Consider the following 25766-nt stretch of genomic DNA (forward strand, 5'->3'; position numbering starts at 1 on the left):
CCGATCCCACGGGAGCTCTGGTGTGGGAATGGCCCCACAGAGTTCACCCCACTTGGAAGCAGGGGGGGCCTAGCCTCTTGCACCCCTGAGTCAGCAGGGCCTGGGGATAGGGGGTGAGCCACTTCCTGGATGAGGCAGCAAACCCCCAGAGGGGCTGCCATAACCTTGAGCAGCTGCCGGTGAGTGTGCTGGCCCCGCAACGGGGACCGCGGGCAGGACATGGGCAGCAGCCGCTACGATTCATCATAATTAGTGACTGGGGAGGGGGGTGACCAGGAATGATAACAGCCCCATTTTTTTAACATTTCCTACGGAGTCCGGCTGCCGCCTGAGTCAGCCTCGCAAATGAGGGCTGAAAACATCTGAACAGAGGAGGACACAGAAGACGGGGAAAACTCTACCCCGGGACAGGGAGCCAGACAGAGACGCACAGAGAAGGACGCTTTGGAGAGTCCCATCTCTTCCCTGCCCGCCCCTCTCTGCTAAAGAGACTGAACGTGTGAGGTCCAATGAAACGGGCCAAAAACACAAACTTCATCTCCTATTCCCCCCCGCTCTCCAGCCCCCGTCCCCCCCCCCAAAAAAAAAATCTAGCAGAATGGCCCATGATGAATGTGGAGATCTTATACACAATAAGAGCTTATACACAATCAAATTACCAGACGGGCAGCGACTGTGCCTGGCACGCCGTGCTCCGTGGAAGCTGAGTGGCTGGTCGGGGGTGCATACCGTCACCCCCGCACGCACTTCCAGTTCACCCTCTGGACTGGGAGCCTCGCCGGCGGGTGGGTTCTGCCTTAATCACGGGGTCCTGGATGGGCCACTCTGATTTGTCCGCGAAAGGGTTTTGCTGCCTCCACAGGTCCCTCCACAGATGGCTGGCTAGGCACAGTGAGGTCTAGCCGTACAGCGGAATGTACTCTTCGGCCACAAGAAGGAGGTAAGCATGGAGACACACGTTTCACAAGCTGCATGGGTGTGAAGCCTGGAAACCTTACCCTAAGTGACATAAGCCAGGCGCAAACGGCCACATATACACTGAGTGGCCAGATGATGATGATCTCTGAACGCATAATAATCTGGCCACTCAGTGTGTGTGTGTGTGTGTGTGTGTGTGTGTGTGTGTGTGTGTGTGTGTGTGTATTAGAGGCCCAGTGCATGAATTCGTGCATGGGTGGGGTCCGGCCAGCCTGGCCAGGGGGAGGGGACATGGGCGGTTGGCCGGCCTGCCTGCTGGTCGAACTCCTGGTCGAGGGGACAATTTGCATATTAGCCTTTTGTTATATAGGATATACACTGAGTGGCCAGATTATTATGCGTTCCGAGGTCATCATCATCTGGCCACTCAGTGTAGTTTGGATGCGTCCAGGCAGACCCCTGGAGACAGAGAGGAGCAGATCCGAGCTTTCCCCGGGGCTGGGGAGCACAGGGTGACGCTAATGGATACAGGGTTTCTTTTAGGGGGGAGGTGATAACAAGGTTCTGAAATGGCTCGGAGAGATGAAATTACACACTGTCCATGGGTGGCTTCGAGGGTTTGTGAATTCTGTGTCAATAAAGCTGTCGCTTTAAAGTCAGAGAGACAGGTAAAGGCAAGGCGGGTCCCAGCCACGGCACGGAGAGGCTCGCCGTCGCTTCTGGAATACAGCGTGCTCCGTCGGAACAACTCCGCGGACACACGGACCTGTGCCCCCAAACACAGCCCTGAGAGAGAGGGAAGACACCAACCAAAAGCCGGAACAGCCGCAGGCCCGCCACCTCCCCGCACGCCTCGCCGCCCGCCGCCACCACAACAGAGGGGCCGCGCGGCGGACAGCCAGAAACTCTTATTTTGTCTCCTGCCCTGAGCGATTCCTAAACAGTGGGAGTTAAATATTTATAAAGCGGCCGCTGTTTGTTTAACGTTCGAGCTGTACTTGCGGACCCGACGCAGGGAAACGCTGGGCTGACGGCTGGTGGTACAAGGCAGGGAGGCACTTTGCAAGGGCGCCGACAGTGCCCAGAGTCCTGGCCTCACCGCCCCCTCCCCTTCTGCTTGCAGCTGGCTGCTTCCTCCTCCTCCTCCCCCTCCTCCTCCTCTTCTTCCTCCTCCTCATGGTGCCCTCAGGTTGGGAGGGGCCTCCAGTGTTTAGTCTCCTGGTCCCCACACCCACCGAATAAGACAAAACCACAGGTCTCCTTGCTCTCATCGTTTTGTGGGGGTTCCTGAGACAGTGGGGTGCTGGGGTGCTGGAGGTCGTCCTTCAGAGTTCCCACTGCACAGAAAGGGGAGCCTCCAAATTGAAGTAGGAAGGAATGCACGGTGGACAAGGAATCCCCCTTGAGGCCTCCCCCAAATCGGCCTCCTGGTGCTTGTGCCGCTTAACCCGAACACGGGACATCGGCTTCGACCTGCTCTGCCTCAGTTTCCCCTACTGCCAAAGACAATTCAAAAACCCACCTGCTCCACAGAGCCGCTAGCGAGTAAGCCAGACGGCCCTTCCGGACATCCGGCCCACGGAGCCTGCTTCCGATTCCCAGGTTCCGGGGTCTACTCTGATTCAGCCGTGACCATGGGCAATTCCCGGCCCTGGTCCCAGCCTCCTCGGTGGCCTTATCAGCAAATGGGGATAAATGAGGAAATGTTTTTTGGAAAACGAAGAAACGCTGCCAAAACACACGCCCGGGTTCTGCTGGTGAACTCCAGGGTGGGAGGCGGCCGCTAATGCTCCCCTGGGTCCCCCCCTTGGTTCCTTTTGGGGCCTCATCGCGCACGCGTGCGCCCCCACTACCCCCCGGAGAGTGGCTCAGGCTCAGGGAGCCTCCTGCCTGCTGCACTGGGAGCAGCTTCGCCAGAATCTCCACCTGCCGTCCCCATTCCTCCCACCCGTTCCCATCCACCAGCTGGGTCCATGAGTACAGGCAGAGGAAGTAAGGGTGGGACCCCGCCGGAGCCTCCTGGCCCCGTCCCTTCTTCCCACTGTGGCCCCCAAGTCATTTGGGGACAACCTTTTAGCCAATCAGTCGCATCTGTTCTTTCCAAAGCACTACACTTAGTTTTCATGCCACGACCCTCTTTTGATAACCAAGCTTCACCCGTTGATGTGATATTTAATTACCAACACGACTAACGTGTGGCCAGCACGCAAATCAACGGGGGGCGAAAACCTCTGGGCACAACCGTATCAATACCCAACCGTGAACGGGTGTTTATCAAGCCCTGGGAAACACTCGGAGCCCTTACACATATTAACTCACTCAACGCTCCCCAGCATCCTGGAAGGGAGGCATTAGTATGATTTTACATAGAAAGTGTGCACAGAGAGGTTGTTTAACTTGCCCGCGGCCACACAGCTAGTCGGGGACAGAACAAAGCTTTGAATCTGAAAAACCGGGCTTCTGAGCAGCCCACCAGCCCCGAGGGCGCCTGGGGACTTGTTCAGGTCGCTCGCTGCACGAAGAGAATGGGCATCAGCCGTAAACCCAGCGAGGGAGCCCGTGGAGGGTGGAGGTCAGTTACGAGTTCCTGCAGTCCTCGCCCAAGATGCACGGGTGTTTACAACGCCTGGCGGTCCGTAAATGACTGACGGCGGCCGGATGTGGGTGGGCTGGACAACAGGTGCCTGAGCGCCTATTCTAATGTTCCCATGACTTGGACGCCCCCGTCTGCAGGAGCAGATAGGCGCAGTCTTCCCTTCTGTGCGGCTGGAGCAGGGCCTGCTGGTGGGCAGAGGGCAAGGGATGAGGCTGGGCTCAGAGTGACGGGCTGCGGCGTCTGGTCAAGGGGCTGGGCTTTAACCCCGTCTACAGATGCCCTCCATGTCCGGCGGCTGGCCTGCGGCTGCTCCTGGCTGATGGCACGAGGTTGAGCGAATCGCCAAACTGCTGGAGCGCACGGCAGTCCGTGCAGCCAGACGGGGAGAGAAACGTAAAAACGGGCGGGATGCTGGGCTCCCGGGGGAGGCCTCGGGGACTTTCTGTCCACTTTCTGACCTTCCTAGAGAGCCCCAGGGTGCCCACACTGCAGGCCTGGAAAGGCGGACTCGCAGCTGAGACCGGTGAGGCCAGGAAGGGGGAAGGCCCCGAGCAGAAGCCAGACTCTTACAGGCAGAGCGGAGATGGGGCGTGCGATCTCCAGGCTCTGGCATCAGGGTCCCTTCTAGAAGCCTGGGCCACCGTGAGCAACAGTGCCTGAGAAGGGGGTGCTGAGGGGAGGGCCCAACCCCCCAATCTCACACACCGAGGGAGACGCACGCAGCCTCCAAGGGCCCAACCCCAGACAGACGGACACCGTGTCACTGAATAAACATCTGTCCAGAGAGAGTTAGGAAGAGGAAGTGGCTTTGCTCCCTGAATCCTTCCAGGAAGCAGAAGTCGCCTCCCTATTTCTTGAGATAATGGGCATCAAAGAGGAACTTTCAGGCCTCCCCCCGCTGAAAAGGCGCCGTGCCACCAGGTGCACGCTGCCCGGCAGCCCGGGTGCTGCCCGCGGTGCGGCGGCAGGGCAGGCGGCTTTACAAAGTGAACACACGCACCAACGCCACCCCAGGCTTCCTGTCCTCCACACGCGGCCCGTCGTGAGGGAGGCGATGCCAGCGTGCACGCAGCACCTCGCGTGCTGGGCGAGTACTGTTCCACTCAACCCCACCCTCCCACCGTGCTCGGGAGCGAGGGAAGCGGCGAACCCGAGGCAGGACGCTCAGCGGGGCCGTGGCACCTGCCTTCCCCCGCCTGAAAGTTGTCGCCGTCGTCGGTGAGAGGGGTTGTGTCATCGGAGGGCCCCTCCGAGGGACCGGAATGCAGAGCTGGGAGGAAGCACCCCCGACTCAGCAGAGGGAAGGAGACCCTCAGAACCGTCACCACCAGCTTTCCGTGGTAGTGAGTGCCCCGTCAGCGGCGGCAGGCAAGGCTGGTCGGACAGCCAGGCGGCCAGGCGGCTGTAAATGGGGATTCAGCTTACAGCATGGTGGTTGGACAGGCCCGCAGCAGCGAGTCTGCGAATGAGTCAAGTCTGAAGCGCTTGCTGCCCGTGTTACTAATGCCCACGGAAAGGTTGTACAACCTGGTGTCAGAGACTGCACTGATGTAACCTAACTCTGTTCCAACACACACACACACACACACACACACACACACACACACACACACAGTGCAACGTGAGCTCTGTGGGCGGCACAAGCAGTTTCCTGTCTTCACCGAGCCCTCTGCCTGGCATTTTTGGAGGACCTACTATGTGGTGGGTACTATCTGGAGCACATAGAGGAATAGTGCCACACTCCAGTTCCAGTCCCCTGGTGCCTAAAGCACACAACAGGTCAAGTTCACCCATTCGGTTAGATGCCAACGAACCTTCCTAGGAGCCTGTTGGGCTCCAGACGGTGCACAAAACGCTCTGTGAAGGCCACACAGTTGGTGGGGATGTTCCCCTGACCAACGCGGGCACAGATCAGAAAGTGCTCGCTCAGTGAGCGCAGAAGCAGCCTTCCAACTCGGCCAGCCCTGCCCAACCCCAAAGGACACACACGCTTTCCATGACACGCGGGGCAGCCGTACACAACCCGACATGATAGGGAAGCCCCGCCCCCAGACAGCTGGCTCCTCCACGCCTCCCTCTGCAGCCTTCGGGGGTCGGTCCCCCATTTCCTTGATGTTTCGCCATTGGCCCCGTTCAATTCCGGTGGCACCGCCCGCCCCGCGAGCGGGCCGAAGACGGGCCGGCTTTGATAGCAGAGATGAAAGGGCATACTGCGGCGCGCGCGAGGCCCCCACAAATGTCAACTGCTTTCATCAGGAAAACCCCAAATTACCCACTTCTACACACGGTCTTTCATCTCCCACAGGGCGAGCGGAGGCTGCTTATTAGAAACGCGGCCTTGTCCACAACCTCCCCTGTGGGGGATGGGAAGGGAGGGGGCAGATGCCAGTGTCACGCTCAGAATCACGGCAGGGCCTCGCCGGGGCGGGCGGCGGCTGGGCCGTCGGAAGCACAGGCTCCACGCTGCCCTTTGCCGCAGGATGCTGACTAACCAGACGGACGGAGGGCACGTCCGTCCAGGCCAGCCGCCACCCCTGCACCGGCGGGGTGCTGCCAGGAGACGCCGTCCCCGGAGCTGGCTGCAGGCGCGCGGGGCCGGCCCAGCCACCGCTGCGCGCCTCCCACACACACAGCCCGCAGCCCCAGGAAACGGAGGGCTGGGACCGCAAAGCCTGAATGTGCAGGAGGCGGACCAGCCCTCTGTTCCTCCCTTCTTTCTCCCTCTCTCTTCTCCGGCAAAGCTGGCAATTGAGAACCCCACATCACAGATTCCTGCGGTCAGAGGGGCCTCGAGGTCCTCGACGCGGCCCCCCACATCCAGACGGGGCAGCCTGGAGTTGTCGCAGAAGGCAGGCCACCCCCCTCACTCCGGGAGCTGGAGGAGAGGCGGCCGCTGCTGGGTTGCTGCCCAGTGGCCTGTGGCCTCGTGCATCCAGCACTGATTCCAGTCCGTTTCCCATTTCAGTCCAGTACCTATGCTCCGCCCACGAAGGCAAGCTCTTAGCCCAGGGACCCTGTTGTGTTTTGTTTGCATTAATCCTCACCCGAGGATATTTTCTCCATTGAGTTCTTGTAGAGAGAGTGGAAGGGAGGGGGAGAGACAGAGAGAGAGAAACATTGATGTGAGGGAGACACATCGATTGGCTGCTTCCTGCATGCTCCCCTGACCAGGGCCAGGGATGGAGCCTGCAACAGAGGCACATGCCCTGGACCAGAATCGAACCCAGGACCCTTCAGTCCTTGGGCCGAGGCTCTATCTGCTGACTGAGCCAAACCGGCTAGGGCCAGGAACCCTGCTTTAATCTCTGTGTCTTCAGGGCGTAGCATAATGCCTAGTCCAGAGGGGCTGCTGAGTAAATGTGGGTGAGCGGGTAGATGGATGAGTGGTGGGAGGGGGGTTGGATAAGGGGATAGATGGGAGGTGCATAAGTGCATGGGTGGCCGGAAGTACAGGCAGGAAAAGGGGAAAGAGAAACAGAAGAGGTTGCCATCAAGGACCATCAATCACGCCCACTGTAGCTGTCAGCATCAGCGAACTTTCGGACCAGAAGGCCTTGCGAGATCCTGGGAGTGCCCCCCCCCCCAATTCCTTATTTTGCAGGTGTGAAGACTAAGACTCTGACTTGAGCTGCCTTATCCAAGGTCACATGACTGAGGGTGAGAGACTCCACGGCGACACCCAGGGCTTCCGGCAGCCGCGAGGGGCCCTCAAATCCAGGTCTCCTCCAAAAGCCCGTTATGCCCCTGCCCCTCCCACCCACCAACTTCCCGCACTGAGCCGCGCCCGTTCTTTATCCATCCTGAAGCCACGCGGGCACCGCCCGAAACCCTGCGGTGAGGATCGGTTGGAACAGTTCACGGAAAGGAGAGCTGCCCTTTGTGTCTTCGCCTGAGATAAGGGGAGTCTGCGGCCGGAAGGAGCCAGGGGAGCACGGGGGCACGGGCCCCTGGCCGCACCCCGAAGCTCAGCTCCCCAGAGCAGGACCGGCCGCCCCAGACACAGCGGGGGCTGCGCTCAAAGCCTATGGCTGTGCCTTTGGGCAAGTTCCCCAACCTCCCTGGGCCTCAGTTTCCTCCTCTGTAAAAATGGGGGTGGTGGTGGATGATCAGGACCAGGGAGCCCCCTACAGAGCCTGGCAGCCTGTTCCTGGTGGCCGTGGTCTCCTCCGGGGACGCCTGCTCTCCATGGCAGCTGGGGTGGCCGCCCTGGTGAAGCGCGACTCCCGGCTGGGCCCCGCGGAGCCTTTGCCAGGCCAGCAGGGGAAGTGCCGGGAAGGGGAGCAGCCGCCCGGCTGTGTGTGCCGGTGGGGGAAAGCGCGTTCAGGGGGACCCCGGCGGCAGCCTTCCTGGTCAGCTCACCACGCGGCCGCACCTGGGCCCACGCAAGCGACAGGCCCACCAGAGCCGTGTCCAGAACACAGGAGCGTGGCTGTCACCCAGAGGGAGCAGGTGCCACAGAGAGCTGGGGAGAAGCTGGACTCCAAAGGGGGAGGTCACCCAGGCCCAGGAAGGAGGCCTGCCTGTCCGGCTCCCTCCGCACCCCTGGGTGGTTCAGAGCGGGTGGAAGGAGATGGGTGTCTGGGCCCAGCCTGCTCCAGGCTCTCAGAGCACAGGCCCGGGACTGGGGACCTCTGGGGGCCGGATAAAGCTCACACCCCCATCACGTCCCAGAATCCTCTTCACCTGTAGTGTTTTTGTCAGAGCTTCTGCCAGCAAGCAGGATCCACCCCTCCCTCCTTCCCTCTTCATCTCCCTCGCTCTCATCCCCTCTCACCCCTGGGGATGCTGGTCACCCCCCAGAGATGCATCTCCTCCTTGGGACAGGGACCCCGCGTCCACCCATCCAGACACTCTGACGGCTCCCACCTACCATCCAAGGCGTTTCTCATCGGCCTCTGGTCAGCCAGAAAGCCAGCAGTCCCGAGACCCACCTCAAGCGTCCCCACAACGGGAATTCCTAACCGGCACGGGTTAGGGACCGAGCAGAGAGCAATGCAGGATGGCTGGATGCACGTGTGCACAAGGCCCCGCGCCCCAAGCCATGCACCATCTTGGCAGCGGGACCCAGGCTCTGAAACAACTGTGTGTGGAAGACAGACCTGGAGGTATTCCGTGGAGAGTAGCACCACGTGTCACCTTGACACGGCACCCAGAAAAAAGAGAAATTCCAGAAAGATGATGCAGCTACAAACCCTAGGCCGAGAATGGCATGGCCACAGTGTAAGTAAAGTGGAATTCCTCCTTAGTCCTGGGAAGGCACAGGAACTCAACCCCAGGAGAGGGAGCCCCATGCATCGGCCCTTGTTCCTGGTGGGAGAGGAACTTAATCAGGAAGGAGCGGACTCCTGGGTGCCTTCCTTTTCCCCACCTGCCACCCTCTCCTCACCATCTCCATAGGTCGGTGGCTTGGAAAACCCCAAATCCACCATCGCTGGGGTGATCACTTAGAAAACAGAGTCTTTTAAAATGGTGAGGACTGCCCTGACGGGTTTGGCTCAGTGGATAGAGCGTCGGCCTGCGGACTGAAGGGTCCCAGGGTTCGATTCCGGTCAAGGGCATGTACCTTGGTTGCGGGCACATCCCCAGTAGGGTGTGTGCAGGAGGCAGCTGATCGATGTTTCTCTCTCATGGATGCTTCTACCTCTCTATCCCTCTCCCTTCCTCTCTGTAAAAAAAAAAATCAATAAAATGTATTTTAAAAAAATAAATAAATAAAAATAACATGGTGAGGACTTCGTGGAAAAAATATGAAGATTCCACGTTATCTTCCCGCAGCCCGGGCTCCCTGGCCCAAACCTGGCCATCTAAGTCACCGTGCAATAATCCAGGCACCTGTCCACAGGACGACGCGGTCTGAATTGTTTGTCGTTGGTCTGCCCTTCCCGCCAGCCCTCCCCCACGCCTCTGGCCACCAGACCAGCATGCACCAGCGCGCCAACAGAGCTGGGTCTGACTTCCTGCCATCCCCACTGTGCCGGCTGGCCGTGGGGTTATGACTTCCGGAGACACCGCGGGGGACGGGGACTGTAAATATAGCAGGCTGGTGTCACTTCCATCGTGCTCAGAGATCCAGCCTCCCGCAGGCCCCCCGCTGCCCATCCGGAACCAGAGTCCTGGCATTCGGCGCAATGGGTTTTGACAGCCTGGGGGACGTGGTCAGGAGCCCCGGGGAAGCCTGAATCCCAGCCTGGATCTACCTAGTCGAGCCTCCGTGTCCACACCGATAAGGTGACAGTCAGACAGCATTGAGCTCTTGGGGTGGCTGGGAGGACTATGTGAATTCGGGCAGATGGCTGGCATTCCATAAAGGGGAATAAATACACAAGAGCCACGCCATCAATGCCACAGGTCAGTGCCCTCTGTGACCCTACACGCCCAAGATGGTAGCATCCGACAGAACGGATGGGAACAAGACTCTAACAGAGCTCAGAAGCATCATAAAAGGCCGGCTCCTCCAGGCAGCATCACCGAGGACCTGACCTTGGCCCTCTCAGCCCAACACCTGAGAGCACAGGACATCAGTGTGTCCGTAAGCCACTCTCACCGCCCATCACACCGCAGGGTCTGCTCAGGCCTGGATTCCCCCTAGACTTCCCTTTCACCAGTATCTCCGCTGCTCTCTAACCGCTTATCATTCTCAGGAAGATGAGAAATGCCAGTGCCGTCTGAATCCAAAATGTAACGTCGACTGGAAACCTCAAAGCCATGTGGAGGCATTTATTTTGGTGCAAACTAGAGAGCACAGGAAACCCCAGGAATGGCCTAATGAGCCCTCGCTGCGAGCAGCGGCCGGCCAGGCATTTTTCCCCTTGTCCTCCTCTCGAGCCTTCGGCGGGCACAGCCCAGCCCAGGGGGTCATTAGGTCCGGCCAGGAAGGCCGGGCGGGAGAGGCATTCGGAGGAGGAAGAGCCCAGACCACCCTGCGCGCTGCACCCAAGTGCGTGTGTGACCGTCAGCAAGTTCCTGACCGTCTCTGATCCACCGGGAGGTCACCTAGAGAGTGGTGGCCAGATGATGACCAGGCTGCATCCAACACCCGGTGTGTGTTAGGTGCTGTGCTGAAGGCCTCCTTAGAGTATCTCATGTCAACCTCAACACCTCGCACGGAGCCTGTCTCCATCTGTCAGAGACAGTGGCTTTCTCTTGGTTCTGCAGGCTGGGGTGCCAGCAGATCCTGCGCTTGGTGAGGGCTCGCTCCTTGGCTTGCAGACAGCTGCCTCCTTACCGTGTGCTCACGGACCTTCCCTTGGTGTCAGCATAAAAGATCTCTGTCTTCCTCTTTACAAGGACCCTAATTCCATCACAGGGGGCCCACCCTCGTGACCTCATCTAGCCTGATTACCCCACAAAGGCCTCATCTCCAAATGCCACTGCACTTGGGGTTAGCACTTCAACACACGAATTTGAGGAAGACACCGCCAACACTCGTTAGCTGCAACAGAAGGACTGTTTATGACCCCATTTCACAGATGGGGAAACTGAGGCCAAGAGAAGTTAAATAACTTGCCCAAGGCCACCAACAGCAGAGCCGGGATTAGACCCAGGCCCCCTGAAGGCACTGCCCTGGGTTGCATCTGAAGCGACAGAAAAGACGGAGCTGGTGATGTCAGGGAAAGCCACAGTGGGGGCCTGACCATTTGTCCTTGACTTCCTCACCTGGGAAATGAGGATCACAGCAACAACGTCATCGCTGGGTTGCCATAGTGATTAAACATGGCGAAGCCATGAGCAATACCAGGAGAGAGCAAATGGGTATTCAACGAACCCACAGGGCCTCGATTTCCCAGCACGGTGCCCTGCATTTTGTAGGTGCCCAGCAAACGTAAGTTGAATGTAGACTCAACCAGTGGGTGTAAAAACCGACCATGGTGCCGGAAGGATGAAGCGATACCCCAAATAAGAATGCCAGCCCTCCGGGAACTCAGGAAATCACATCCTGGAGAAATCCTCTTCCCCAGAGGAGGCTCCCCCTGGCCATCACCCCCAGATGGGACCCCAGTAGAGACAGGGCACCGAAGAGCAGGCGGAAGGCATCGGTGCCCACAGGACAGAGCAGGAGAGAGAGCGTGGTCAAGTCTCACTCCCAGCTGGTGCCCCTGGGACACAGGACGTGATCACCCTCCAGAGAGAAGCTGGTCAGGTTCCTAGCTGAGCGCTCGTCCCTGTAGCCTGGGGAAGGGACGAGGGTGACTGTTCCCCAGTTCCCCAAGGAAGCCAGGCCCCTCGGAGCGCCCAAAGGACCCTGCTAGGCCAGGGCCCTGCAGACACGTGGCCCACAGCCCGGCCTCGCTCTGCTCGGGCCGGGGAAATGAACACAGGTCCCAACCTCATGCTGCCCCAGGCCCGCCTCAGGGTCACATGGGGCTTGATTTCATGCAATGCTGTCCCCATTGGAAATTCTTCTTTTAATTTTAAACATATTTTTATTGATTTCAGAGAAGAAGGAAGAAGGAGAGAGAGAGAGAGAAACATCCATGATGAGAGAGAATCATTGATCGGCTGCCTCCTGTAAGTCTCCCACTGGGGATCGAGCCCACAACCCGGGCATGTGCCCTTGACCAGAATTGAACCTGGGACCTTTCCGTTCGCAGGCTGACGCTCTATCCACTGAGCCACACCGGCTAGGGCCCCGTTGGAAATTCTTAATTCACGCTGAGCAGGAGCCTGCGCTTCATTCTGCACTGAGCCCCGAGCATCACGCAGCTGCTCCGGCGCACCATGGCAGTGACGGAGCCCGACGCCACCCCTCGCCGGCCTCCATCTCCAGGAGGTCACGTGGGGGCAGAGGGCCTGCCTCAGAGCGGAGCTGTCAAAGCTGGCCGTGGGGACACACACGCTCAGCTTCTGACACGCTGAGAGCTGGCTTCCCCCTAACAGGGGGCCTCCGCTTGCTGCCTGGAAAATGTGGTTATTACATCAGGCCCTGGCTCTTCACTCCATGGGTGTGTGGAGGGTCCAGTGACACCACAGGGGGACGCAACCTCGGAAGGACGGGTGCTGACATCGCCCTCCTCATCCTGCCAGTGATCTGGCCCCCGAAGGAGGCGCATCACTTGGGGGTCCCAGTATTGTACTTCAGGGGGCAGGGAGGGTACTGTCAAACACAGCGTTGGGACAAGGTCTCTCCCGGCACCAGCCTGCCTAACCAGACCTACAGGCGTGCCCCAGGCGAAAGGAAGCCGAGGGACTCCCTCCTCTTCTACTCCCCGCTCGCACCCGAGACGAGCTGTCAACGCCTGGAGGACAGAAAACAGGGCATCGCCCCTGGAGTCTCGTCCACCGCCCGCGGCCTCGCACACGCCCTGCACACAGCTGGAGCCAAATAAACACATGGCTACTGACAATGCTTTATGGGCTGTCAAAACGCCGGACCCTCGGTGGTGGAACTGAGCTCATAGGGAAGGTGAGAGGCACCGTGGTCTGCCCAGGAGCTGGGACTTTCAGTGCTAAACCCAGGAAAGTCCCAGAGAGCTCCTAGGCGTCCATCATCCGACGCACAGGAGCTGCTATTATCACCAAGGTGACCAGGGCTGGCTCCTCAGTGGAAGTTTATGGGACTTTTTCCAACACTCGCGCGTCTATTTCTATCCATCCTACGTTTTCTACAAAGGCCTCGTATTCGTTGCATCATCAGGGGAAACGCTTCAGAAGAAAAAGAGGCCATTTCCTAGTATAAACCCAATTCCTTTCCCATTACCAAACCCCGATTTTCCATTTCTGATCACACCTTTTCAGAGATGAAAACAGCTCTCGGATTTGTGTCCCTTTTTAGCCCCCTCTCGTTCGCTCGCTTCTCTCGGATTTTCCACAGCAGGGGTCTTCCTTCCAGCACGTTCCTCTGCAGACCGTCCGTCCGTCCGTCCGTCTGCAAACAGGCCTGCCGCCAACCACCCTTCTGCTTTGCTTTAAGGCCCGTGAGCAGCACGCTTCGCTGACAACCCGGCTGAGACCGGCTCCGGCAGAGGTCACGGCGACGCTCTGTCGCCCACGATGGGGACATTTGAGTAGCCAAGATCCTCCATGAATAAAGGTGGCCAGGATTCTGCCCCAGCCCCAAGCTCTCAATCCAACCCCCACCACCCGCTTCCGCTCTCCGCACCACACCAACTGGGCCTCATCGGCTCCCCCACGCACCACCCCGCAGTGGTTCCTGGGACCTTCCTGGCATGTCCATCCCAGCGGCAGCCACGCATCCAGGCTGGGACACTTCTACTGACTCCTTCACCGTTATCCTTTCCGCATCAACTTCTCCACCCCCCACCCCCAGGGCTTCCTCTCTCTGCTGGCCAAGCGCTGCTTCAGCAGAGACCATGGTGGCATGCTCCGTGCACCCTGACCCCGGCCTTGCCCCTGGCGCTTGCCTCATTTCCTCCCAGAATGCACCCCATTCCCGCAGGCCATGAGCCAGGACTGGTGCCCAGCATGGCGCCCCTGCCTCCGCGGCCACAGGCTCCCAGGGAGACGCCGCAGTCCACAGGTCATGCCATCGGACCGCCGTGTGGCAGCCTCGGGCACGGCTGCCAGCGGGCATTCCCTGTGCAGCCTCGGGGCCCCCCCGACGTGCACCTGGAGGCGTGTGCAAGGAAGCTCACCTCCACCGTTCACATCAGCAAAATCCTGGGAACAGCCCACCACCCATCGCCAGGGGCCGAGCGGATCACACGGAGCAGTGACGTCACCCAAAATGCAGAGCGGACCGAGCAGCCTGCGGTCACCTCCCACCGGCATTATTGCCACCTCACACCTTCACTGTGTCACATCACATCGGCAACGTCACCTGCGTTAGAACTGTTAAACGCAGAACCGTGTCACCGGTGGCCGCCACGCAGATTCGTAATGAAAGTGTAAGAACGTGGCCTCCACGGCCCACGTGCGGGAGAGCAGCCCTTCTGTGGAAGGAAGTGGAATGGGAGAACAGGCCTGTGAGCTTCACTTTGCCTTTTGAAAAAAAAAAAAATATATATATATATATATTTATATATATATATATATATATATGTTTATTGATTTCAGAGAGGAAGGGAGAGGGAGAGAGAGACAGAAACATCAATGATGAGAGAGAACCACTGATTGGCTGCCTCCTGCATGTCCCCTAGTGGGGATCAAGCCCGCAACCCGGGCATGTGCCCCCGACCGGAATCAAACCCGGGACCCTTCAGTCCCGGGACCCTTCAGTCCGCAAGCCGACGCTCTAGCCACTGAGCCAAACCAGTGAGGGCTTTTTTTTTTTTTTTTTAAACTTCATCAGAGGCCGTGATGCAAAGCCAGCATGCCGTTTCCAATCACGTCCGCTCATCCCCGGGGGTGGGAATAAGGGACGGAGGACCCGTGGGGGCGTCTCGCTTTCTATTTCCCACCTGCACCCTTCCCATTGTGCAAAGAAACGGCCCCCGCGCTCGGCCGCCGATTCCGGGGTCCAGCAAGCCGGTCTGACGGACCGAGGAACGCGGAGCTGGGAAGGGAGGCAGGTGGCCTGCGTCTGGAACCCGCCTGGGCCGTCCCCTGCCGCCTGGCCTTCACCTTGGGGATGTGCCGGACCCCATCGCCTCTGTCACCACCCTGCTCCCTTGACCAGCCTCAGCCGTCCTGCCGGGCCCGGGAGGCCGGCGCTGTCCACTCTCGGGCCCCTCCCCAGGGGTGACTCATTTGGTCCTCTCATCGGGCACGTGAGGGGCACACGGCGAGGACGGCCACCTCATGGAAAGAGGAGCCTCTTGCCTGAGCTGACTCAACAACTGGGCAGCAGGATCATGGGCCCAGAGCAATGACTGGCTAATCTGACTTAGACGCGGGGTTTACTAGGAGTCAAGTTCAGAGGCAGGGCCAACAACAGGGCCAGGTTTCCCATCTCGCTCATCGGGTTCTCACAATAACCTGGCTTCACCGAAGAGGCAGTAACGGCCCGGCCCAGCGCGAGGAAGCCCCGGCGTTCACAAACCCCCACAACCTCTCTCGGGAGCATCTCTCCACGGGGAGAACTCTCTTTCCTGAAGAACCTGCGCATCCTCTGAATAGGCAACACAACGCAGAGTTTCCAGGGCCCCCGGCGGCGAGCTGAAAGCTGGGAGCGGATCCTGGCGCATGTTTATTTGTTTATGTCATCGCCTCCCGCGAAACCCGGTCCAGAACTTCTGAGTGACTCAGAGACCTCACCACCAGCAGCTGCGCTTCTCTGGGAGCCAGATAAGCCTCACGGGGGAGGGTCAGGTCAGGGCAGTTCCTGGTAATCGGTAGGGCTGACCCCCCTCTCCCTGGAACGCGCCCCCCCCCCTAGTTTGATGGGTGGCTGACAGATGGGAGAGAAAGACCTCTACCCGCTGCAACTGCCCTGCAAAAGGACTTTGACAAGACAAAGAAAGGGGGCCACGCCTGCCCAGCATCCCAGGCAGGAGACAGGTGAGGGGGCAGCCAGGGCCGACGGAGACACACACTCACACAGGCCTTTTCCATGAAGGATCTGTGAGCCCAAGACAGAGAATGCATCTTGGAACTGTGTCAGTCACCAAAAGCCTGCTTTGTTTTGTTTTGTTTTTTAAATACATTTTTATTGATTTCAGAGAGGCAGGGAGAGGGAGAGATAGTAAGGTCAATGATGAGAGAGCATCATGGATCGGCTGCCTCCTGCATGCCGATCGAGCCTGGGGATCGAGCCTGCAACCCAGGCATGTGCCCTTGACCGGGAACCGAACCGTGACCTCCTGGTTCCTAGGCCGACACTCCACCCCTGAGCCACGCCAGCCGGGCCAAAAGCCTGTTCTTTTTACCCACTTCCACCAGCCCTAAGTGAAGAGCTACCTGGGTCCTAAGGTCAGAATAATAATGTTTTAAAAGATTTCCTTTTTGTTTATTTGGTTAAGGCAAGTGGGTCTGCTTTCAAACCTCTCACACGGCCCCTCCTTCCGACCGCAGAGAATCACCCCACCTGGTTCACATGTACTCCCCTTCTCCCAGGACGGCCTGCCCTGCCCGCCTGGGGTATTCCCAGCGCCTTTCTCTGGTTAACCAGGCCTCTTAGGGGGGGAGGCTCAAACTCACCCACCCTGGCCCAGCCTCCAGGGGCCGAGGCCACCGTCCCGGCCCACTCCGAGAGAGTTCAGTGTGCAGCTGCTATAAACCTTCAAGTGCTCCAAGCTCACTCGGGGGTGACAGGGGGGTGGAGGAGGGTGGGAGGTCAAGCAGAGACCCTCCTGGAATCTGCGCCCTTCATTAACTTTGGAATTCCACAGGCCAGTGTTTTCTCAAGCCTTCTGACACTCAGCACTCACCCGGGAGAGGGGGGGCTGCGGGCCTCACACCCACAGGCCCCGGAAGGAAAAGCCAGACACAGCGTCCTGGGATGAGGGAGGGAGGGAGGAGGCCAGCAGCCACCAGGAGCCACCAGGAGCCACCGGCAGCCACCAGCAGCCACAGGACCCCCATGGGGAGGAACCCACATTTAGAGAGCCAATAGTAGCTGGGAGGTAAGAACTAGAGATTCAGCAGCCTTTGGGTCCCAATTTCGTAGGCGAAGAAAGTGCCGCACAGAGAGGTTGAGGAACTAGAGGAAGGTCACACAGCTATGACACAGCAAAGCTCCCAAACTTCCTTGTGTTTTGCTCCCACCGGGGTACCTGGGCCCCCGGGGTCACCCTGAGAGAAGTGCAGGGACTTGCTCTCCAGGCTGAGTCTGGAGGCAGGGGGTTCTCCATGGCAGCCACGGCGTAGCCTCATGGCCGGTGTTTATGAACGCCCGGAATGTGCCTGGTTAGCCTTCCAACCTGGGGAGGTGGGTGTGCCGGCCCCCCCCCCCCCATTTCACACAGGAAGAAATGGGTTCCGAGGGACCCGGGGACCTGCCCAGCTTCTCTCTGGAGAGCGCGGGGAAGCTGGTGCATGCTGCAATCTGTCAGCCGTCACCGTCCCTACGGTGGCTCGGCCAGTGGTCCTGAGTGGGGGTGAGGTTTTCCCCTAAAGACCTCACTCTCCCAATCACGGCCCCCGAGTGAGTGTCCCGGCTCAGAAGTCCTAGGAGACATTGCCCTGCCAGTGGGGGCACAAATGCCCCGAGAAGGAAGGCGATCTGCCTTTTGGCTTATTTGGAGGCGAAGAAGGCAGTAGAGTCCCAGAGCATGAACAGACGGTTGAACCTCAGAGGGGAGGCAGGGGAGGGTGGGTGGGAAGAGGCCCACCAGTGAACCTGTGTGCGCACATGCATAATCCGTGGACACAGACAATGGGGTGGTGAGGGCCTGGGGCGGGGGGAAGGACGGGCGCGGGCTGGAAGAGGCTAGTGGGGGAAAAGAAGGATCTAAGTAATACCTTCAACAATAACGATTTTTTTAAAAAATGGTTTTAATACAAAGTTAAAGAAAGGAGGCGGTAGATGCTGCATCTCACAGCTCCAGGGAGGGTGGCTCAGTGGCTCTGGAATCTGAAAGAACCGCTTTCCAATCCTGCCTGTGTGCCCTGGGGAGACCTGTGTGCCCTGGGGAGCCTCTCTGTGCTCCCGTGACTCCAACACTAGCCATGACCATAACCACAGCGCCGGCCCCAGGTCTGTGCCGGGCTGGAAACGGGATCATGCCTGCCCTGCGCCTGGCCGGAGAGCGGCTCCGTAGACGGCGGTTACTCCTCCATCACCGTCCACAGGGCGCCCCGCCGACGGGCAGGTGCTCAGAGCGGCCAGGACGGCGGGGACGCGGGAGCCTCACTTCTTTCTGTGACCATCCTGTCCCCTGGTGCCCAAGCCCACCCTGGCTCTCCCGGGAGGAGCAGAGATAACCAGGACCACCACAATGGGCTTGTTCTGGGGAGTAACCGATAAAGGGAGAAAAGGCAGGGCTGCGGGCCGTGTGATAAGTGGGGGTGCCGCAGCCACAGCGGGAGGGTGGGGGGAGACGGCGGAAAGGGGTGCCAGAGCCCTGCTGAGGCAGAAGCAAAAGGGGCGGTGCTGGGCCTCGGGGTGCCCCACTCGCTTTCCCAGTGGAGCCCCTCCCGACCCCAGGACAGGTCTGCCCACCCCTCTGAGCCCAGCCAAACCTCTCAGCTTCCCACGCCTCCCCACGCCCTCCTTGGGTCACTCCTGGCCCTGCCCTGGTGGCCACGGTGAGTGAGCATAGCACCCATCATGCTGGGCTGCTGATCACGCTCACCCAAGGGCACAGGCCTCGTGGGGACCAGGAACCCCCAGGCGCCGGACTGCGATGCCAACCCCACCACCGCATCCCAGGGCCCAGCACGGCGCCGGCCTCCTTCACACAGTGGGGCACCGAGATCTTAGGAAGAGTCTCTCTCTCCAGGATGACAAAGAGGGAGCCCCATTCTAAGCACCCCAAGAGCACCCGATGGCTGGCATGCGCATACACACACACACACACACACACACACACACACACGTCCTTCTTGGCTTCCTGCTCTGCCTCCTCTTGAATAAATAACCTTGGGGAGGTCCGATGGCCTCCCAAAGCCTCCCAGTTCTGGGCTGTAAACGGGGGCACCACGGCCCCTCTAGGGGGACGGCTGGGCTGACGAAGGGATATGGACGCTCCAAAGGAAAGGTGTTTCCCTTTCGTCTGTCCCTGCCAGGGGAGCTGAAAGGAAACCACTAACGTTACCATCCGATCTGGTTAACTGGTGCAATAAATGAGACGCCTACTGTGTGTTCAGCCTGCGAGCCAGAGGAACGTGTTTCCTGGCCTCACGGAGAGGACTTCCCAGTGTGGGAGAAAGACGGGAGGTCGAACACCGCGCATCCAGGAGCGGACCGTCACCGCACCCCCGGGGGCTGTGACCTGGACAGCGTGGGACAACCAGAGGGCCGCTGTGTCCATCGGGCGCTCGGGGAAAGGCCCTCGGACAGGTGCCACCGGGCATGAGCGGAACTGGGAACCCAATCCAAACCGAAGCCCAGGCCCCGCCCCAAGTGCCGTCTTGGCAGCCGAGGGGCAGGTGGCCCCAGGTGACCCGAGCACTGGGGACACTGGCTGCGGGAGCCGCCCCTCCCCTCGGGCAGCCCAACGCTAAGGCAACATCCCGGGAGCGGCCGGCCTCACGGCTGCCAAGCCAGCCCTCCCGCCTGTCAACTGCAGAACCGCCACAGGCCCCCGCTGCCAAGTCCAAGTCCAGCTGTTCCCTCCCTCACCTGCTGCTGACCTGCCACTCAGCCTTCCCACGGGCGGCGAGGCCTGTGACCTTTCATCAGCTGCCCATGCCAGCCGGCGGTGCCCAGTTCGGAGTCCAGCACAGCCCACCTGGCTCTGCTCAGAAAGACTCAAGTGACACCTCTCCTCCCCAGAAGCTTGCCCGCACCCCCCCCCCCCCCCCCGCCCGCCCTCCAGCCACAGCGAGCCGTCACATGGCTCGGTGTCTGCTGCGTGCCAGGCACGGCGGCTGTCAGCACGTCAGCCTCCACGCTGCGATCCTCGACACCAGGCCTGTGAAGCATGACCTCCTTCTCTCTCACTGGATAGCGAGGGGCCAGGAATCCGGCGGGGCCTTGCCCGGAGTCACGCGGTAGGTCCAAGTGAGAGGTTCAAACCCGGTCCACAGGCACCCTGCTCACATCCAGCTCTTGGTAGCTCGAAGCACAGAACCCCCAAATTGCCCCCTAACGCTCCCTTCCCTATAGACTCCCCAATGTCCTCATCGATGCCCTGGTCTTAGCTCTCCCTTCCTGCAGCGGGAGACACCGTCCGCCAGGCACCAGGCTCTGTCTTAGAGACGCAGAGCCACGCGGAAGAGGCCTGGCCTTCGAGGTCTGCTAGACGGAGACAGACACAAACACCGGGAAAATCCGTGAGAGTGACCGGAACAATGACACGTGTCAGCAAAGGCAACAGCCGTGGCTCCCGGCCACCACCTTGCATCTTCCTACCAGCCCCAGCCAGACACCCAGGGTGGGCTCGTTCAATGCCAGCTCCTCCGGAGAGCCGGCCACCTCCGGGGACCTTGCTACCACCCACCAGGCCGGAGTCACCTGAGGCCCAGGTGAGCGCCCGGCAGACATGCAGGAGGCGGGAGGCGGGACTTACGTTTCCTGGGGAGCCCCGCAGGGAGCTGGAGAGGCCCAAGATGAGAGCTCAGGGAGCTGGGGTCCTCCGTCCTGCTCGGGCATCCCGGCTGCGGAATCCACGAGGCCCCACACCTTGAGCATCCAGCGTAAGTCCGGGAAGGCTTCCGCCGGCGCTGTTCCGCAGCAGCTGGGCATCACTGTAAATCCACACGGCGCGGGAAATCCTCGCGTGACGCTCCACGCAGCTGACCGGGATGGCCATGGGGTCGGGGGAGCGTATCTTCTTAACTCTTTTGTGGTCCAAAGATCAGGCCTGGGGGTGAGAAGAAGGAAAACCAGTCTTGTTACAATCAAACCTGGAGCTGTAGGTGGTTCTTCTCCTTTCTTTGTATTTCCCCCTGATATTCTAAGAGAGGAACTTCTAAAAATACTGCCCGGTCGCCCTGGTACCCAAACAGAGGTGAGGCGGGGACCAGGGGACCCTTCAGGGGAGTGTCGCCTCCCTCCCACGGGCACAGAGCGCTCCTCAGAACAACCCTGGGAAGACAGGGGGCGCTGAGGGATGTCCACTATAAGGATGAGGAGAGAAGGTTCCAGAAAGGTCAGGGGGCTGGCTTAGGGAGTGAACAGCTCGGCCAGGCCTGGCACACAGCCCTGGCCTCGCCTGCAGGGCTGAGAGGGCCTGGCAGGGAGCGGAGGGGGTTCGGGGTCAGCTGGTGGGAAGTGGCTCCTTGTTTGTTTCTGTTTGAAGGCGGCCACAAAGGCCTGGCGTGGCTCCAGGCCTCGCCCTGCACTGAGAGGTTCTTCAGGGCACGGCTGGGGACTGTTCCCTTTTCTATTCATTCATCCAGCGGTGGCTGGGTGCCTACTAGGTCCCCAGCACTGTCCCAGCTTCTGTCTGCCAGCCAAGGGCACTAAATTATGACGGCGGTAAATGAAGAACAAATGCATCCACGAAGCGCAGGGCCGGAGCCCCAACAGTCACCACACCCACCGATGGCGATCACCGCCCTCCACGGAGTGCCCGTAACTCGCCCTGCAAGAGCCCTGGCCACCATCCCATACAAACCCCCAACCACAGGGGAACTCGGGCCTCTGTGTTCCAGATGAGGAAACGGGGACACGGACAGCTCCCTTGATCCAAACGCGTAAGAGGAGCCCGCATCTGAGGCCGGTCTAGCCCCCAAGTCTGCGCCCCAATCCGCCCCCCTCATTCCTGCCTGGAAATCCATACCTAAAACTTATCACCGGGCATTTCATGGGCACAGAATCCTCACCTACTCCTCACAGCACCCCTCTGCCTCAGAGACTGTCCTTATCCCCGTTTTAGAGAGGAGGAATGTGAGACCCAGACAAGTTAGGAAACTTGCCCAAGATCACACAGCTAGACACTCCTAGAACAGAGTTAGTAATCGGTCAGTCCCTGAGCTCGACCTCATACCAATTGTCGTCAAGAACAGTTTGCTCCCCGCTGCCCTTGAGGGCGACGAGGATGCCTCTCGCATGGAAGAAGTAGACTAGGAGTTTCTACCTGCAGACCTTGCGTCCTCGGTGTAGTCTTCATGGCTCCCCAGCAGCCCTGCGTGGCCCTAGCCCACCTGGTTTCCTCCGATGTTTAGTGGCTTTTTCCCTCTCCTGTTTTTTCCTAAGGCAGGTTACAATGGCCTCAAGCCCTCTCTTCTCATATTTGACATAGTTTTGGATGTGTTATGTATTGTGTGTTTTTTATTTTGTTCTGAAATTAAAGTATGCAAAATAAAGAAGATGCCGTTTTATACAAAAAAAAAAAAAGGAAAATTTGCCGCCACAACAAATTTTCAAAGACTTGGTGGCATAAAATAAGGCCAATGAATGATCTAACGGTTCTGGAGGTCAGAGGCCGACACAGTTCTCACTGAGCTAAATCAGGTCTGGGCTGGATGGTCCCCTCTGGAGACTCTAAGAGCATCTGTCTCCTCGCTTTTCTAGTTTCCGGGGCCACTCTCAGACGCCTCCACGGAGGCCTCCTACCTCCACCACCACACCCAGCTCACGGCATCCCGCAGCCCCGCCTGCAGGGTCACGTCTTCTGTACCTGCCTCTGCGGGGCCTCCCTCTCCCACGGCTAAGGATCCATGTGGTTCCCGTGGCACCTCCCGAGGATCCAGCACAATCTCTCCACCTCCAGGTCATGAACCGTGGTCATGTCTGCAAACTCCCCTTTGACACGTGAGACAGCATATCCGTAGGGTCTGGGGATGAGGACCTGGGCATCGCTGGGAGCCCACTGCTCACAGCAACCATCCCAGAGGGCACCCATCCTCCGTCTTAATCCTTCTTCGGTGACCAGGGGTCCCAGGGTGGGCTCTCCCTGTCAGCACCTCCACCCCCCACCCCACCCCCCGCCCGGCATCACTTTTAGACCCGAGAGAAAGATGAGTTGAAAGGGAAGTTTTTATGTGCAAATATCAGCCCGAAGAGAAAAGTACAGGATAGGGGTTAAGACATTAAACTCTGAAGCCAAACTATCAAATGGACTAGCCACGTTCTCCTGGGGGAATGGGTTGAACCCCTAGCTTCCCTTATCGAAGAACCCGCTGTGAGGTTCCATGGAACAGCAGCAGAAAGCCCTGGGCGTGTTGCGGGCACGGACCGAGAGCTCGAGTCCCCATGCTCAGCTCCCACAGCTCCCAACACCGTGAGCCGCCAGGCAGAGCAGCATCGCCCCAGCATCGCCCCAGCATCGCCCCAGCATCGCCCCAGAATGGCAGGGCCGGCGCTGGGTCAGCGGAGAGGGCCGCCCGCAGCAGGAGGGTAAGCAGGGATTCATGGTTCTCGCCCCAGTTGATGGCAGCGCAGAGAATGGGGGACACAGCCTGTTAAATATTTTCGGAGGCCCCCAGGCAAGTCTGAAGCGAGTCCGTGTGGTGGGGGGGTCGGGCACACGGAGGCTCCGTCGCTGGGAAGGACTGCGGCACGCTCTGTTGGGAATTACTGCAGCGAAGCCGGGGCCCTGCCCGCGGGCGGGGCGGTGTGGAGGCTCGGGCCAGGAGGAGGTGGCACCTGGGGCTCCCCCTGCCAGGATGGGGGCGCAGGGCCCTGCACACAACTTCCAGTATCAGCAAAGGGAGCCTTTTCCTTTTCTGGGGTACGTGCGTCCTTTCAGGCCGTTTGCTCTTTCTGTGATGGTTTGGCCAAAATTAAAAAGACAGACCATACCAAGGACTGGTTTCCATGTGGGGCTGGGATTCTCATGCAGGCAGGTGGACAGACATTCGGAAGAAAGACAAACCACCCCTTTGGGAAACGGCTCTGCATCGTCCGCTAACGCTGAACACGGGTGCACCCAGGACCGAGCAGGCCCGCTCCTGGGTACAAACTCACGGAAATGTGCACGTGTTCACCAAAAGATACGTCTTAGTATGTTCACGGCAGCACTGCTCCTAACAGCCAGACCCTGGAGCTACCTGGACGCTCATCAACAGAAGAATTTTAAAAACACGCGCCACCGTGGGCCCAGGCTGGGTGGCTCAGTTGGTTGGAGAATCATCCCATACACCAAAAGGTGGTGGGTTTGATTACTGGTCAGGGCACATACCTAGGTTGTGGGTTCAATCCCCAGTCAGGGCAGGGGGTGGGGGGTGGGGGGGACAACCCATCCATGATTCTCTCTCACATCTATAGTTCTCTCACCCCCTCCCCCGCCCCGCCACCCTTCCTCTCTCTCTAAAAATCAATAAACCTATCCTGGGGTGAGGAATTAAAAAAAAAAAAAGTACCCATGGAATACTACGGAGTAATAAGAACGACATACAACTACACCAACACATGAATACGCCTCACCAGCGTCATTTGGGTGAGAGAAGCCAGGCCCGAAGGAGTGCATACAACATTATTTATATTAAATTCATAAAGAGGTCAAATGAACCTCTGCTGTTAGAGGTCAGGACAAGGTCATCCTCAGTGAGGGGCAGGACAGTGAGTGGCTGGAAGGGGGTCCTGCAATGCTGCTCATGTCCTATGTATCCAGGCGGCAGCCACGCACAGATGTGCAGCGTGTGATGTGTGTGCGTTTTTATGCGTGTCGCCTCAGTAAGGTGTTGGGTAACACGTTTTTCTAATTTCTCCGTGGAAGTATGTTGCTGGGGCACGGCAGCCTTGCAGCACACAGCCCTGGGGGCTTGGGAATCCGCACCGCCCCGGTTTCCCTGGCCCCTGGGATCTCCGTGCCCCGCTGCCTCCCAGCTGACCCTGCCCCCGAAAGCGCTGAGCGGGAGACTTTGCAAATAAAACGCTGGGGCCTCGTGACACGGAATCCAACACAGAGTCGCCCCACAGGAAAACACGGCTGACAGCCCCGTTCTCGTGGCTGAGTCTCTCTCTCTCTCTCTCTCTCTCCTCTGCTTCCTGGGCGGTTGGGACCAAACAGGTCATTTTTAATTTTTTTTTTCCAGAGAGAAAGAGAAAGGGAGAGAGAGAAACATCAATGATAAGAGAGAATCATTGATGGGCTGCCTCCTGCACGCCCCACACTGGGGATCGAGTCTGCAACCCAGGCAGGTCGCAAGAGCAAATGGCCTAGAATCAAACCGTGACCTCCTGGTTCATAGGTCAACCCTCAACTACCGCGCCACGCCCGCTGGGCCAAAACATGTCATTTCTTTCCTGGCCCTTCCTACGAGGTATTTCAGAAAAACCGGGGGGCCTCTACTTCCTCCCCGACTCCAAGAGAGCATCTCTGAACACCAACGTCCCCTAAATATGGGATGCTCTGGGGGTGCCCTGGAAACCAGAAGACTTAGGTGCCCTGGGTCGGCGCAGCCTGCTGAACGGGGCACGAGGCACAGAGACAGCCAGGCCAGGAAGTCCCCGGCACAGCCTGTGGGGGGGCCACAGCACGCATCTCCAAGGGGGTGAGACGCATGCCAGCCCCTCTCTCCGCTCCCAGGTCTCCGGGCCTCTGCCTGTGTCCTCTCTTCGCAGCAGCGCGGCGGTGCTGTTAACTTTAGGATGAGCAGGAGTCAGCAGGGGGACGGTCACCCCTCTGAGAGCCAGCCAAGGGCGGCCGGCCGGCGGGAGGGGTGACGGAGCATTTCTCTGGGCTATAGTCAGGGGGGTCCCGCTCTCCCCGCCCTGGCGTGCCCCACTTGCTCCTTCTCTCGGGTTTGTAAAGTGAGAGTTTTTTCAACGCTGATGCCACAAAAGAGGTGTCGATTTCGTGTTTTTCTGGCGAAGGGAGAGGCGGCGATTTGTCTGGCCGTGTGCACAGGTGTTCCGGGGATG

The 25766-nt window shown here is 59.3% G+C and overlaps 1 long non-coding RNA gene across 1 annotated transcript in view; it reads right to left on the reverse strand.

The window, feature by feature from the left end:
• Nucleotides 1-20623, reverse strand: part of LOC114234105 (uncharacterized) — a 198727-nt gene extending 178104 nt beyond the window's left edge. The window contains exon 1 of the long non-coding RNA XR_003620308.2: nt 20524-20623. This is a non-coding gene — a long non-coding RNA (uncharacterized LOC114234105). The remainder of the gene's footprint in view (nt 1-20523) is intronic.
• Between the last annotated feature and the right edge of the window lie 5143 nt (nt 20624-25766).

The sequence above is a fragment of the Eptesicus fuscus genome, chromosome 19 (assembly GCF_027574615.1).
Source record: "Eptesicus fuscus isolate TK198812 chromosome 19, DD_ASM_mEF_20220401, whole genome shotgun sequence".
In the NCBI taxonomy this organism is placed as follows: domain Eukaryota; kingdom Metazoa; phylum Chordata; class Mammalia; order Chiroptera; family Vespertilionidae; genus Eptesicus; species Eptesicus fuscus.